Genomic DNA, 15,726 nt, shown 5'->3' with positions numbered 1-15,726 from the left:
TCAGCGACTTAATTCCCTACGCTTACTTCTTGGAGCGTGCTGTGCGTAGAGTGGCGGATGAAGCTGCGAATGAGCGTGACCAGGAACCGTTACGGCAGGAACAGGCATGGGACCAATTTTCATCAGACCCAGCTGTTTCCTCAACACCTGCGGCAGCACAGAGGGGGGAGGAGGAGGAAGAAGAGAAGTCGTGTGCAGAAGACGAATCAGACTCAGAGGATGATGAGCAAGGTGTTTCTTTGGGGGAGGAGGAGGAGGAGGAGGGGACAGCGGCAGGAGAACAACCTCAGCAGGCATCGCAAGGGGCTTGTGCTGCTCAACCTTCCCGTGGTATTGTTCGCGGCTGGTGGGAGGAGGTTGACTTACCTGACGTCACTGAGGAAGAGCAAGAGGAGATGGAGGGTACTGGATCCGACTTTGTGCAGATGTCGTCTTTTATGCTGTCCTGCCTGTTGAGGGACCCCCGTATAAAAAACCTCAAGGGGAATGAGCTGTACTGGGTGGCCACACTACTAGACCCTCGGTACAGGCACAAAGTGGCGGACCTGTTACCAACTCACCGGAAGGTGGAAAGGATGCAGCACATGCAGAACCAGCTGTCAACTATGCTTTACAATGCCTTTAAGGGTGATGTGACGGCACAACGCCAGCAAGGTACCACTGCCACTAATCCTCCTCCCGTGTCCACGCAGTCAAAGACAGGACGCTCCAGCGATCTCATGGTGATGTCGGACATGCGGACGTTCTTTAGTCCAACGCCTCGCCGTAGCCCTTCCGGATCCACCCTCCACCAACGCCTGGAACGGCAGGTAGCCGACTACCTGGCCTTAAGTGTGGATGTAGACACTGCTGTGAACAGCGATGAGGAACCCTTGAACTACTGGGTGCGCAGGCTTGACCTGTGGCCAGAGCTGTCCCAATTTGCCATCCAACTTCTCTCCTGCCCTGCCGCAAGCGACCTTCAGCGCAGCTGGAGGCATTGTCACAGAGAAGAGAAGTCGCCTAAGTCACAAAAGTGTTAAGTACCTCACCTTTATCAAAATGAATGAGGCATGGATCCCGGAGGGCTGCTGCCCGCCCCAAGACTAAGTCAGTCCCCGCACATACAGCATCTCTGCCTGCACGCCGTGTGACTGGCTGCCTGGCCTGCCCCAAGAAGACTAAGTCGCTCCCAGTCCCTCCACACAGCATGTCTGCCTGCAGGCCGCTTGACTACCTTCTCCGCCACCACCAACAGGGTCCGGGACTCCAGGCGGATTGCTGAATTTTTTAGGCCGCTGCTAGCAGCGGCCGCTGTAATAATTTTTCGGGTGCGTGTACATGACTGCCTAATTTTTCTGGCTGCACTGCGGGCAGCTGCAACAACAAAAGAAAAGGCATGTACATGCGCCCATTCCCCTTCGTGATCATTACCTTGCCGTGGTGAAGGGGCTTGCGTATCACAATGGAGCAATGACCGGCGCCTAGATGAGTGTCTCGGGGGGCACACCCACGATAATAAGGTCGTTGCCTCATTGTGGTCAGACCAAATTTGATCAGCTGGACAGTCACTGTTCTGTCATTCAGCTACATCAGCCAGGTGACCATATGGGCTGTAAAGCCACCAAAACCTGCACTCTCGCCATGGTGCGCACCAGTAAAGCACGGCCGTCACTACACAAACAGCTGTTTGCGGTGCGTTACACGATGAGTTTGGTGTGTCAGTGTGAAGCAGTACCTTAATTACACTACCTGATTGATGTATACACATGCAAGATGTTTGAAAGCACTTTAGGCCTGTCATTTAGCATTCAATGTGATTTCTGCCCTTAAAACGCTGCTTTGCGTCAAATCCAGATTTTTCCCGGGGACTTTTGGCATGTATCCCACTCCGCCATCCCCCCCTCCAGGTGTTAGACCCCTTGAAACATCTTTTCCATCACTTTTGTGGCCAGCATAATTATTTTTTTTTTTCAAAGTTCGCATCCCCATTGAAGTCTATTGCGGTTCGCGAACTTTAACGCGAACCGAACCTTTCGCGAAAGTTCGCGAACCGAAAATCGGAGGTTCGGCCCAACTCTAGTGACAGGAAAAATAGATGACACTGCCATGAGGAGAGATATGAACAGTGATACGTACACATACTGGGGTCAATGCTGGCAAATAACAAGCTTAGATGGGGTAGCAGGCCAAGGTCAGGGCTGCAGGATAACAGGCTAAAGCCGGGTCGATTGATAAGATCCGACAGGACGGATCTCCCCACCGCCGATTCCCTGCTCGCTCCCCGCGAGGGGACAATGGCAGGGAATCGAGCGGAAGATAAGCGGCGCTGCGACGAGCGGGTATTGATTCCGGCGCACGCGTGGCGGAGCGGGGATGCGGAAGAGGCGATCCGGCGGCTAATCGAGCCGCCGGATCGCCGCCTCATCTACATGTGTAAATGAGGCTTAAGACAATGTTAACAGGTCAAGGTCAGAAATGGTGGATAGCAGGCTTAGGTGATGTTATAGGCTGAGGTCACAACAAGGTGAGACAATAGGAGTAGCAGATCAAGCATAGTCAGGCAAGCCAAGGTCACAACAGAAGAATGTGCCCTGAAGCTGGCAGATCAAACAGCATTGAGTGCTGCAAAAGGGAGGCCTTTTATGAAAAGGTATTGGGATGTCCAGGACTTGCATGACCCCAAATCTGCACCTGTACGATTGATAATATCCGACATGTCCGATAACCGCGGGGATCGATTCTGCGCTCGATACCCACGGGCGGACAATAGCAGCGAATCGAACGGAAGATAAGAAGCTCCGGCGGGGACGAGCGTGAATCGATCCGGGCGGGGACGCGGCGGGAATCGATCCGGCGGCCGATTAGCCGCCGGATCGACTCCCGCCGCGTCCCCGCCCGGATAGATTCCCGCCGGCGCTTCTTATCTTCCGTTCGATGCGCCGCTATTGTCCGCCCGTGGGTATCAAGCGCGGAATCGATCCCCGCGGTGATTGGACACGTCATATATTATCAATCGAGCCATCAGGCTCGATTGATAAGCCTCCCTCGACGCCGTGTATGCCCAGCATAAAATTCCTTAATTCAGATACTGTACAAGCAGTTTGTATAGACTGTCTATACAAAATAAAGAACATTTATTTTGCGCTTTTCTCCTGGCGGACTCAAAAGCGCCAGAGCTGCAGCCACGCTCCATGGGCGACCAGGACCATGATTAGGGAGCCTTGTCTGGAGACTCCTTACTGTTTTACTTACTGGCTTGAGTCGGGATTTGAACCCTTGACAGAGGGCTGAAATCCCATGACACATCAAAGGCAACAGCCTTACCAGTATGCTATCCACAAAATGCAGCCTAACCTATACCCTTCTTTCAATAACCCTTTTTCTAAACAAAAGTCAGCCCCTGGAAGTGAAGCTAGAAACATAAGTGGCAGGGCTAAATGTAATTTCCTACAGCAGGAACGTTTGCATAGTGACTGACAGAAGTCAGTTACTAGAGAGGTACAACCATGCCAGAGTTGACAAACCACCCCACTGCTTTAATGACATGGATATTGTCATTGAAGTGACAGTCAATCAGTTGGGGAAGAGAAGAAGCAGTAGGCCTGGGGCCAACAGAAGCTTTATAAGGCACACTTTGGAATCGCCACCAATTCCAAAAGAGTTAGACTAATGAAAGTCAATGGAAAAGAACCAACAGGAATGATTGTGATTACCCCAAATCACAATTGTGAGCCCTCTAGCATTTTTAGAGAGTTTGAACTCCAATACAAAGCATAGGATCACTGCAAAATCGCTTTTCAATCACTGTACTAAACCAACTTTGCAGTGATTTTATTACCCAGAACAGGAGGAGTCGGATCATTTGCAATAGGCTTCATGCTGAAATGTATTTCGAATCGCTGGAACAGATCCCTCTCACATCAGATTGGATCAGAGAGGGATCTATCTGGTCCATCTGGCCATACACAAAGTGATGCATGGCCAGCTTAATAGCATTGCCCAAAAGATGCTAACCCCTTTTCACACTTTTAAGGAAATCTAAAGCAATTTAAAAAAAAAGTCAGTTTAACTTACCTAGGACCTCCACCGGCCCCCTGCAGCCACCCTGTGCCCGTACCGGGACAAACTGATCCTCTAGTCCCCCGCAGCGACTCACTTTCATTTTCAGTAACTGAGACAATTGATGGCCACTGCCCTCCTTGATTATGAGAAAATATCATACTGCCCATGCGCAGGACGCTCCAAAGTACACACGCGGCCAGGGCTGCGCAGGCGCAGTGTCCGTCGACTGGCTCAGTCACCGAAAATGTAAGTGAGTCGCTGCAGAGGACCAGTTTGTCCCACAGTGACTTAATTTCGTTGTCAGTGACTGAGCCATTCAATAGCCAGTGCGCCTGTGTGGCCCTGGCCACGCGCATCCTCGATAATGCTCCCATCGCAGGGAAAATCCTGTGCATGCGCAGTACAAGAAATCTCGTACTGGCTCAGTGGCCGAAAACAAAAGTGAATTGCTGCTTAGGACTGGAGGATTGGTTTGTCCAGGCACAGGCACAGGGCAGCAGCAGGAGGCTGGTAGAAGCCCCAGGTAGGTTAAAATGAATTGCTTTAGGTTTCCTTTAAAAAATGAACTTAACAAAAATCACAGGAATTTGACTTTCAATAAGGAAGTAATGGTGTATTCGAGTCTTCCTTTATAATCCTCATATGGAACAATGACCACGCTGGCTTGGGTTACCACCATTAAAAATGGGGGAAAAAAAACACTTGTGGATTGGTTACAGACAACAAAAATAGATATGTTTGTTTGCTATGACTACAGGGCTCTTCTAGTAGAGAACTACATCAGACAAGCATTTCTTCAAAAACCTTCAACAATGCATTAGGGAACAGAGGCGCACCTCCTACTATGACATGTTATAGCATCTAGAAATAAAAAGCGAACAGAAAAGCTTTATTCATCACTGCTCAGCAAGACACTCACATATGCAGCTCAAACTCCCTTCCCTTTCACTGCACGCTGTCAGCTTCATGCGTTCCAAGCGAGCCTTCTGGTCACGTGACAAGGAGCTGCTACGGGACATCCTTCGGATCAAACTTCATCGCTGCGACACTGATTTTGTATTCCAGCGCTGTCTAGTGATGTGAGCGGCGGAGTGACCCGTGAAATAACATGGGATAGCCGCGCTCCTCATCTGTCTGCTAGGCTCAGCTAGTACGATTCGGTCAGGCAAGGTTACGTCTATATATACAATTAGAGTGCCTGGAATACCTCACAGTCCCCATTTTCAGCATGCAATTCCTAAACATAATGATCCTCCAGCTGGAGGGGCATGTGCAGGTGTTCCTTGCTGGTGGTGTAGAACTCCATAGTATTTCTAAATTCATCACAGAGCAGTGAAATATGAATGTCTGCTGTCATCATCAGAGAGCCTCCATGGCATGGCAGTGGTACACTCAAGGCTATATTCAAGGCTGAATTATTTATATTTTTCAACCCCTGGGCTAAATATGTTGTAGCTTACCTATGTGCGGCAGCCACATTCCAGTCCACGCTACGTGTATCTCCCCATGTACTGCAGCCCCTCTCTTTCGTGTACAGCTTTCTTTAAACTCTGTTTACCTTCTTCATGTGTTGCATCTTTCTCTTTCATATGTAGCAACCCCTATTTCAGATCCAGGTGTCCCCTGGGAGTGCAGCTGCCCAAGGCTCTGGCCTTTGTGGCCTTTCCAGAAATCCAGCCTTGAGTATATTACACACCAAATCAGATTAAAGCCATTTAGCTTTTTCACATTAGCTTTTGCCAATGGAACTGGCCGTACGGTTCTGTTGTCAGTTCCGCTGAGCAGACAAAAAAATGCTACAGGACCTAATTTCCCGGACAGTTTCGCTCAGCGGAACGGAAACGGAAGGTTTTGCAGTAATAGGAACCAAATGGAAAACTATGTTTTACAACACACTGGCAGTAAAACAGACCGTTTTCACCGGATGAAGATGGCTGCAGATGTGAACCGGGCCTAAGGCCTCTTGCACACTGCATGCATTTCCGATTCGCTTTTTAATCAGTTTTTACATCCGATTCAGATTCAGATTTGCAGTGTGCAGGGAGCAAACTGCAAATCGGAATCGGATGTAAAAAACGATTAAAAAGCGGAATCTGAATCAGAATCGCTTGCAGTGTGCAAAAGGCCTAACACTGAAAATATATATTTTCACAGGACAGAAGGAGAAATGCACCCTGTATCTATTTGGAGAGTTTAGCCCAGGCATGGGCAAACTTGGCCCTCCAGCTGTTAAGGAACCACAAGTCCCACAATGCATTGCAGGAGTATGACAGCCACAGTCATCACTCATAAAGGCAAATGCATTGTGGGACTTGTAGTTCTGTAACAGCTGGAGGGCTTAGTTTGCCCATGCCTAGTTTAGCCTGTCTAATTCCCCCTCATCTGTGACAAATTACAACTGCAATTTGATCTGTCAGCTGGCAGCCTCGGCAGAGCAGCTAATTTGTAAATACAGAATGTTAAAGGGCAACTTTAATGAGAGAGATATGGAGGCTGCCATATTTATTTCATTTTAAGCAATACCACTTGGCCGGATGTGCTGCTGATCCTCTGCCTCTAATACTTTTAGCCATAGACTCTGAACAAGCAGCAGATCAGGTGTTTCTGACATTATTGTCACATCTGACAAGATTAGCCACATGCTTGTTTCTGGTGTAATTCAGACACTACTGCAGCCAAGTAGATCAGCAGGGCTGCCAGGAAATTGGTATTGTTTAAAAGGAAATAAATATGGCAGCCTCCATATTCTTCTCACTACAGTTGTCCTTTAACCCACAGTAGACACACTGCAGATTTATTGCATGATTTGTATCAGCTATAACAAAGAAATGTTTTTCTTTAAGGGCTATACTGTTTCTTATCTTTTAGAGCAGAGAGAAGGTTCTAAGTTCAGGTCCACTTTTAGCATTGTATCCCCACAACTCAAAATATAATTAGGCAGAATAACCACTAGATGGCACTGCATTTTCTTTATCTTGGTGTATATTCATTTGCAAGTACTGTACTTGTTTTGTCTGTCTCCAGTGAATCTCCTCACAGGTTGCTATGCCAATACTGCAGTATACCATTTGATAATTGCACAGACCAACTCTACCAACAAGTTATGTACCGAGCCCACAGCTTAGCTTGAGGAATAGACAGGCATACAAACCTACAAAGATCTAGAAAGAATTTTGTGTTGCAAGGAAGTCAGATAAAGTTGGCTAAAGCCTCATACACACAAATGAAGTCGGCTGAGGCGGCCGATACTGACCGCCTCAGCCGATAGTCAGGAACGTGTACAGAGGCCCCTGGCAGCGGCTCTACAGGCGAATCGTCTGGCGGATCAACTTGGCTGAGTGACGGCCAACTGCTCTGTGCACGCCACTCCTCCGCATGACATCATGTACTCAACGCTCCGCCCAAACACCCCCCCCCCCCCCCTCTTACTAAGCAACAGAACATGTTAGCTACACAGCTGTCTCTAGGTCTCTACAGGCTGGCCCAGCAATGTCAAGGGATCAGGACCTGATCTTTGATGGGGAACTATCAGTCAGAGGTGTGTATGCACCTTAACCTGAATAAGTTAGCACTACAGTTAGACCAGATGATAATGTGACAAGGAAAATAGATAAGCACAACCCTAGCAACACTGTACAGTGTATGGAAAATTCGTTTCTGATTGATATTAGGCATCAAAGAATACTACTACGGGTATGTGGCATTCTTTGCATAAAGTACATGAAAGTTCCATCTTGAAAAGTAAATTATTCCTGCTCTGGAAGCTACTCAAGATATGTACAGTACAGGAAACAGGAAGGGATATACAGACAGGAAAGTGTAAATGCAATGCTGAAGGATGTGGCAGGGAGATGGATAAGGAAAGTACAAGGTTACATTTGAACAAACCTGAACTTAAATTTGCTTTATGTTCTATGGACCTTAAAGGATACCCCAACTGAAATGTGACATAATGAGATAGACATGTGTATGTACAGTGCCTAGTACACAAATAACTATGCTGTGTTCCTTTTTTTCTTTCTCTGCCTGAAAGAGTTAAATAGAAGGTATGCAAGTGGCTGACTCAGTCCTGACTCAGACAGGAAGTGACTACAGTGTGACCCTAACTGATAAGAAATTGCAACTATGAAACACTTTTCTAGCAGAAAATGGCTTCTGAGAGCAAGAAAGAGATAAAAAAGGGGAATTTCTTATCAGTGAGGGTCACACTGTAATCACTTCCTGTCTGAGTCAGGACTGAGTCAGCCACTTACATACCTGATATTTAACTCTTTCAGGCAGAGAAAGAAAAAAAGGAACACAGCATAGTTATCTGTGTACTAGGCACTGTACATACCCATGTCTATCTCATTATGTCACATTTCAGTTGGGGTATCCTTTAAAAGTTACAGTTGGAGAAACAGCAAGGGCCTATTTGCACTAGCCTCGAATCACAGCCATTTTTTGCACACAATTTTGCATGCGGAATCAGGTCGGGTCTAGAAAAAAATAGTGCTGGCTGCAATTTTCCACAGAACCACATCCAAATCCCTGCATAGCACGGCTATAGCGATTTGGCTGCGGCTTCGTAACAGTGTCCAATTTGGAAAATACGCACTATCCACTGAAAATAGGCTTTAAAACAACCTTACAGTTCCTCCCAGCTGACCATGCACTTACATATCTTCAGACAGAATCTATAGCCCTTTTCACTCTTATGTGAAAGCTTAAAGGACACATTCAAGGACTTTTAAAATAAATAGAAAAATCCACTTACCTGGGGCTTCCTACAGCCCCTGCCAGCCGTCCTGTGCCCACGCCGCAGCTCCACCGCGAGCTGGTTGTCCGGGGTTCCCTCTGGTGCAAGATGCCGACTGCACCTGCGCAAGCGGCTCTCAGAGTCGCCCTGACGTCATCCGGACTGTACTGCGCAGGCGTAGATAGTTGTTCTGCGCCTGCACAGAACAGCCAGGATGACGTCAGTGCGACTCAGTGAGGCACACACTGGAACGCAGGAGGAATGCAGGAAGGAGGAATGCACCGGAGGGGAACGGGAGCCAACGGAGCTGCGGCGAGGGCACAGGTCGGCTGCCAGGGGCTGGAGGAAGCCTGAGGGAAGTGGATTTCGTTTTTTTAAGTTCCTCGGAACTTCCCTTTAAAGGACAATTAAAAGACAAAGCTTAAAGGACAACTAGCAATAAAAAAAGTGTTATAAAACTACAATGTACAAATTATGTCTAAGTATTCTTTAATACCTGTGTAAGCATCTTCCTACTCTTCATGTTAAAGAGAACCCAAGGTGGGTTTGAAGAATATTATCTGCATACAGAGGCTGGATCTGCCTATACAGCCCGGGCTCTGTTGCTATCCCAAACCCCCCTAAGGTCCCCCTGCACTCTGCAATCCCTCATTAATCACAGCCACGCTGCTGACAAACAGCTTGTCAGAGCTGGCTGTGTTTACCTCTATAGTGTCAGTCTGCTGCTCTCCCCGCCTCCTGCAGAACTCCAGTCCCCGCCTGCATCCCTTCCCTCCCTGCTGATTGGAGGGAAGGGACAGGGGCAGGGACCGGAGCTATGCAGGAGGCAGGGGAGCAGCTGAGACTGACACTACAGATGTAAACACAGCCTCACAGCATGGCTGTGATTTATGAGGGATTGCAGAGTGCAGGGGGACCTTAGTGGGGTTTGGGATAGCAACAGAGGCTGGGCTGTATAGGCAGATCCAGCCTCTGTATGCAGATAACATTCTTTAAACACACCTCGAGTTCTCTTTAAAAATTACAGCCAAAAGCTGAACTTTGGTTTGTATAGATTTTAGCTGCATCCATTAGTAGAGGAGATTCTTTTTTTATTGGTATTGTAACATCTCTGCATCTTTTTTAAAGGAATACTGTAAGGGGGTCGGGGGAAAATGAGTTGAACTTACCTGGGGCTTCTAATGGTCCCCCACAGACGTCCTGTGCCCGCGCAGCCACTCACCGATGCTCTGGCCCCGCCTCCGGTTTACTTCTGGAATTTCAGACTTTAAAGGCAATACACTCCTGGTGACATCAGTGGGAGCGAGGACACGGCAATGCAGGCACAGTGGTTGTCAGACTTTAAAGTCTAAAATTCCAGGAGTGAACCAGAGGCGGGACCGGAGCATTGGGGAGTGGCTGCGCGGACACAGGACGTCTGCGGGGGACCATTAGAAGCCCCGGGTAAGTTCAACTCATTTTCCCCCGACCCCCTACAGTATTCCTTTAAGAAGACTACAGACTCATTTTCTTTTACAGAGAAAGTGACAGCGAGTGACGCATGTGTGACGTCACACAGCGGACGTGGTTGCGGTGCGAACAATGGAATCCAGATTGTTGTCGCTGGGGTTGGGTAGATCTGTGCAGGGGATCGCTTGCGGGTTGGGCATCGGAGGTCATTGGGTGCCATACACACGCCGGATTTTTGACTGAGGCGGTCATTATTGGCCGTCCCAGCTGACTTAAAGGGGTTCTGTGGCCCTTTTTGAAAATGCAATTTAAATGAAATGATATGTTCCTTTCATAAGTACTAATCTTTTTTTACATGTCTCGTGTAGAAACAGCTGTGCTGTCTCTCTACTGCTCCTTTCTAATTATTCGTCTAGTTAGACGAATATTGTGCTGCAGGAAGAGGCAGACAATACAGCAGCTGTTCCTTCCTGCTATCTGCCTCTCCCTCCCCTTGCTGCACGTCAACCTATGAGCCATCACTGACCTTGGTGCACGATCCAGAGTGCAGGGGGACCTCGCTCCTGTGAGGCTGAAAGCATTGGGGAGAGCTGCCTCTTGTTGCTTCAGCTCAGCTCAGCACAGTTCGTACCTGTAAAGGAGATAGTAAGGCACAGAGCTTTACTCTCATCCTCTGTCATCATCTGCTATGACCAGGAAGCACTTCCGGAGTTAATTTGTATCACGGCCATCTTGGCCAAATGATTAAAAGTTATATTTTATTAATTAAGCTATTTATTGGTAGCAGGGAGCGGCAAAAATAGGAAAAATTAAGAGGAGGAATGACGGGAGAAACCGTAATATGTTTATTTTACTTTGGTGCAAATGCAAAACAGATCTTCTTTAAATCAAGTGTATGAACGAGTCTTATCAGATGTAGGGAGAGGGAGGGATCTCCCCTCACCTCATAATTCACTGGTCTGACACCAGTCCCCTAACAATAGAGTACATGACCTGCGGGCCTCAGTAACACACACTTCTGTTGGGAGTCAAAGATTGGAAAGAGGGTCCATCAAACCTCCAATGTAAAGTCCAATTTGTGCTACCAGTCCATACTTAACCAATTCAAGCCAGGAGATACTCCAAAATATTTTCATTTATTTGCAGCGGTTATACAGCATAAACAGACTAGCACGACGTTTCGGGCAGAGAGCCCTTTCTCAAGTGCTTAATCCGACTGGTGAACACATATTCCATATATAACAGACTGTGAAAAAAACACACCCCTTATGACATCAATGGGTGGGCACAAACTTGAATTCACAATTTAACCCTATCCTTAGAGAACAGCTATAATATTACAGGAAACATTTGAGGCTAAAATCGTCATTCAGACCATTAGGCAGCTGTGTGCCCAGTCGGTCCATCCACCAGGCCTCACGTCTAAGCAATACATTTCTAAAATCTCTCCCTTCCTGTCTTTCAACGACTTCGAGAATCTGCCACCTTAATTGACTGACACTATGTTTCATTTCTATGAAGTGTCTAGCCAAAGGATACCCTCTCTTTTTACCTTTCTCCTTTTCCTCTTTCTCAATTCTCTCTCTGAGGGCATCAGGGTTGCGTATGTGACTGCGATGTTCATTAAGGCGTGTTTTTATATCTCTCGAGGTTTGGCCCACATAGGCCAAACCACACGGGCATTTAATCAGATACACAACCACCTTAGTATCACATGTGGCATAATCCCTCAAAGGGATAGGTTGACCCATTCTTGGCTGGTGCACTACAGGACCCTTAATGATTCCATTACAATGTTGGCAGCTCAGACAAGGGAATGTGCCTTTTTTGGGGTCACCCAGAAATAACTGTCTAAGTGGCTTTGATCTCCCTATGTCAGCTCGCACTAAAGAATCCCTGACTGATCTGCCCTTTCTGTACACAAACCTAGGTGGTGACCTGCATACACGAGCCAACTGGGCATCTGCCTCTACCAAAGGCCAAAACTTCAATACATTATCACGCAGAACAGGGGATTCCCTGCAAAACGTGGTAATGAAACTCACCTCACTATCAATATCCTGTTCGGGTTCATTATACATCCTCAATGTTTCTCTTGCTACACCTCCCATCTCTACCGCAAAATCATCACATTTCTTACGGTCATATCCTCTTTTCACAAAATCCTCAGTGAGGAGCCGCGCCTGCTTCCAATACAATGCATCACTCGAAGTGATACGTCGTAACCGTACATATTGACTTTTAGGTAAACCGTTGACCAGCGGTCTGGGATGACAACTACTGGCCAACAGAAACCCATTTTTATCGGTATCTTTACGATACAGATCAGTATCAAACCCATCAGCTTTTTTAGTTATCTCCACATCCAAAAAATGTAGGGCATTTTGACCGTACTCCATTTTAAATTTAAGCGTGGCATGCCTATCATTCATTTCATTGAAAAACAGTAGCAGCTCCTCCTCTGTCCCTGTCCACCCAAAGAACAGGTCATCGATAAATCTGCAGTACCCCCGGATGCCCGTGGGGGCCTCCGGGCCCAAAAAATGGACCCTCTCAAAGTCAGACATGACAATATTAGCTACAGTCGGAGCATACGGGGCCCCCATCGGCACCCCGAGGCACTGCAGATAAAACTCGTCCCCAAACCTAAAATAAGCATGGGAGAGGCAAAATTCAAGGCATGACATAATAAACAATAGCATCTTATTAGATATCTGTTCCACATCAATAAGTCTTCTCCTGACCGAAGATAGTGCTTCCTCATGGATGATATTGTTATATAAATTGACCACATCCATGCTGACCAACAATTTGATCTCACTAGCATCCATGCGGTCAAGTGAATTCAGGAAATGCGTAGTGTCCCTAAGACAATATTCATCAGTTTTAATAATAGGTTGCAACCATGTATCTACAAAGATACCCAAAGGTTCCAGGAGGGAGTCTACTGCCGACACTATAGGTCTCCCGGGGGGGGGGGGGGGGGTGATATAAATCCTTATGGACTTTCGGAAGTGTGTAAAAAACCGGTGTCCTTGGTGAGTCCTTTTTTAAGGCCATTGCCAATTCCCTAGAGATTGTCCCTATTTCTACAGCATCATCCAATAATGTATCAATCTCAGATTTAAATTCTATTGTTGGATCTCTAGGTAATAACTTGTACATATTAATATCCGCCAGCTGTCGTCTGATCTCGTCGATATAATCTCTACGGTTCTGAATAACAATCGCTCCCCCCTTGTCAGCTTTTTTAATTATTATTGACGGGTCCCCCTTTAAGCTTTGCAAAGCAGCATTCTCTGCACGAGACAGATTATACTGCCTGGGCATCCTTTTCTCTCTGATGGATTTTTCCGTTTCTCTCAATACTAACTTCTCAAATAGATCTAATGTCCCACTGGAGAATGGTGGATCAGTCTTACATTTAGTTCGCAGTTTGCTTGGTATTTCTGAGACACATGCAGACCGGGTGACAGGTCCCTTTTTAGGCACTTGTAAACTGTGCCATACACGCCACTTCACATTTCTAGTGTACTTATACAAGTCAGTTTTCACATTGAAATAAATGAAAATATTTTGGAGTATCTCCTGGCTTGAATTGGTTGAGTCTGGACTGGTAGCACAAATTGGACCAGTCCCCTAACACCCATCAGTGAGACACCTTTAAAACAGAAAAGAAAAAATAAGCAAGAGGAGATATACAGCGGTACTTAGGAACACGTTTATCGATAGTTATTCTTTAACTGTAATGCTAATGCATGAGATAAACAAATAAGGAGAGTTGAATCATGAGTTAAAGTGGATCCGAGATAAACTTTTACTCATTGCATAATTCTGTTCCTTTCATATAGTTTGTAGGGCATTCCTCAAGCCAAATACTTTTTTTGTTTTGTTTTAATACTCTAATTCCCTATAAACTAAACAAGCCTCGCCCACAGCTTTTTCACAGTGCCTTGGCACTGTAGCAAGGGTTTATGGGAGCTCAGTCTGGGCTGGAGGAGGAAGAGGTTTCTATCCAGAGATTTCAGAGGCAGAGGTGAGGAGGAGAGGGGACTGAATTTACACACAGGCCCGCTGATAGCATCTCCAGTCCTCAGCATGTGACAAACAGAACATGGCTGCCCTCATTGTATCACATGAATAAATAATAATAAACTGTTGAAGCTGTTGGCAGCTAGATATGCTGTGTAAACTATCTAAACTTTAGATAAGATACAGTGGCTTGCAAAAGTATTCGGCCCCCTTGAAGTTTTCCACATTTTGTCACATTACTGCCACAAACATGAATTAATTTGATTGGAATTCCACGTGAACGACCAATACAAATTGTTATACATGTGAGAAGTGGAACGAAAATCATATTTGGTATCTCCCATAGAACAAACAGCAGACCTGGCACCGATTTGCAATATTCCAAGAGTTTCCTTTAACCTCCTTGGCGGTTAATTTTTTTTTTCATAATTTAAAAAAATCCTTTTTTTAAAAAAAAAAAAAATTTGTTTCATGTAAAGCTACCAGAGTGGTAGCTACATGAAACACCACTAGAGGGCGCATGTGGCCCTCTAGTCTGATCGTCGCCGGCATCTATAGCAAACAGGGGAACGCGTATATAACGCGTTCCCCTGTTTGGCTTCTCCTGTCGCCATGGCGACGATCGGGATGACGTCATGGACGTCAGCCGACGTCCTGACGTCAGGCACACCCGATCCAGCCCATAGCACTGCCCGGAACTCATTGATCCGGGCAGAGCAGGGCTCTGGCGGGGGGGGGGGGGCCTCTTCAGCCGCTGCGTGCGGCCGATCGCCGCAGAGCGGCGGCGATCAAGCTGTGCGCGCGGCTAGCAAAGTGCTGGCTGCGCGCACAGCAATTTACAGCGCACAAATCGCCCCACCAGGGGCTGAGATCTCCCCCTGCGCGGCATAGCCCGAGCTCAGCTCGGGCTTACCGCCAGGGAGGTTAATCCAGCAGGTACAGGCAATACATAAAGAGCAAGTAGGTGGTCTTTGTGCCTCTGAAGAAGCAGGGTAACCTGCGAAACGGCTGTTAGGCCGACCACCTACTTGCTCTTTATGTATTGCCTGTACCTGCTGGATTAACGGAAACTCTTGGAATATTGCAAATCGGTGCCAGGTCTGCTGTTTGTTCTATGGGAGATACTGAATTGTATGAGACCTAGAGCACGTACTGCTTTGAACCAGGGTCCAGCTGCTGGTTTCCAGTCCTGTTTTGAGTGCCAATCTCACTACTGTTTTTTGCTCTCTGCTGAAAATCATATTTGATTCCAAACATTTTTTTACAAATAAATAACTGCAAAGTGAGGTGTGTGTAATTATTCAGCCCCCTTTGGTCTGAGTGCAGTCAGTTGGCCATAGACATTGCCTGATGAGTGCTAATGACTAAATAGAGCGCACCTGTGCGTAATCTAAAGTCAGTACAAATACAGCTGCTCTGTGAGGGCCTCAGAGGTTGTCTAAGAGAATATTTGGAGCAACAAC

General features: G+C 46.9%; 1 protein-coding gene across 1 annotated transcript in view; it reads right to left on the bottom strand.

The window, feature by feature from the left end:
• DTWD2 (DTW domain containing 2) overlaps nt 1-5,039 on the bottom strand; it is a 279,568-nt gene extending 274,529 nt beyond the window's left edge. Inside the window, exon 1 of the mRNA XM_068271669.1 lies at nt 4,964-5,039. The gene's annotated coding sequence lies outside the window, so the exon portion shown is untranslated. The remainder of the gene's footprint in view (nt 1-4,963) is intronic.
• Between the last annotated feature and the right edge of the window lie 10,687 nt (nt 5,040-15,726).

Source organism: Hyperolius riggenbachi, chromosome 1 (genome assembly GCF_040937935.1).
Source record: "Hyperolius riggenbachi isolate aHypRig1 chromosome 1, aHypRig1.pri, whole genome shotgun sequence".
Taxonomy (NCBI): Eukaryota; Metazoa; Chordata; class Amphibia; order Anura; family Hyperoliidae; genus Hyperolius; species Hyperolius riggenbachi.
This window is presented reverse-complemented; position numbering and strand designations above follow the sequence as displayed.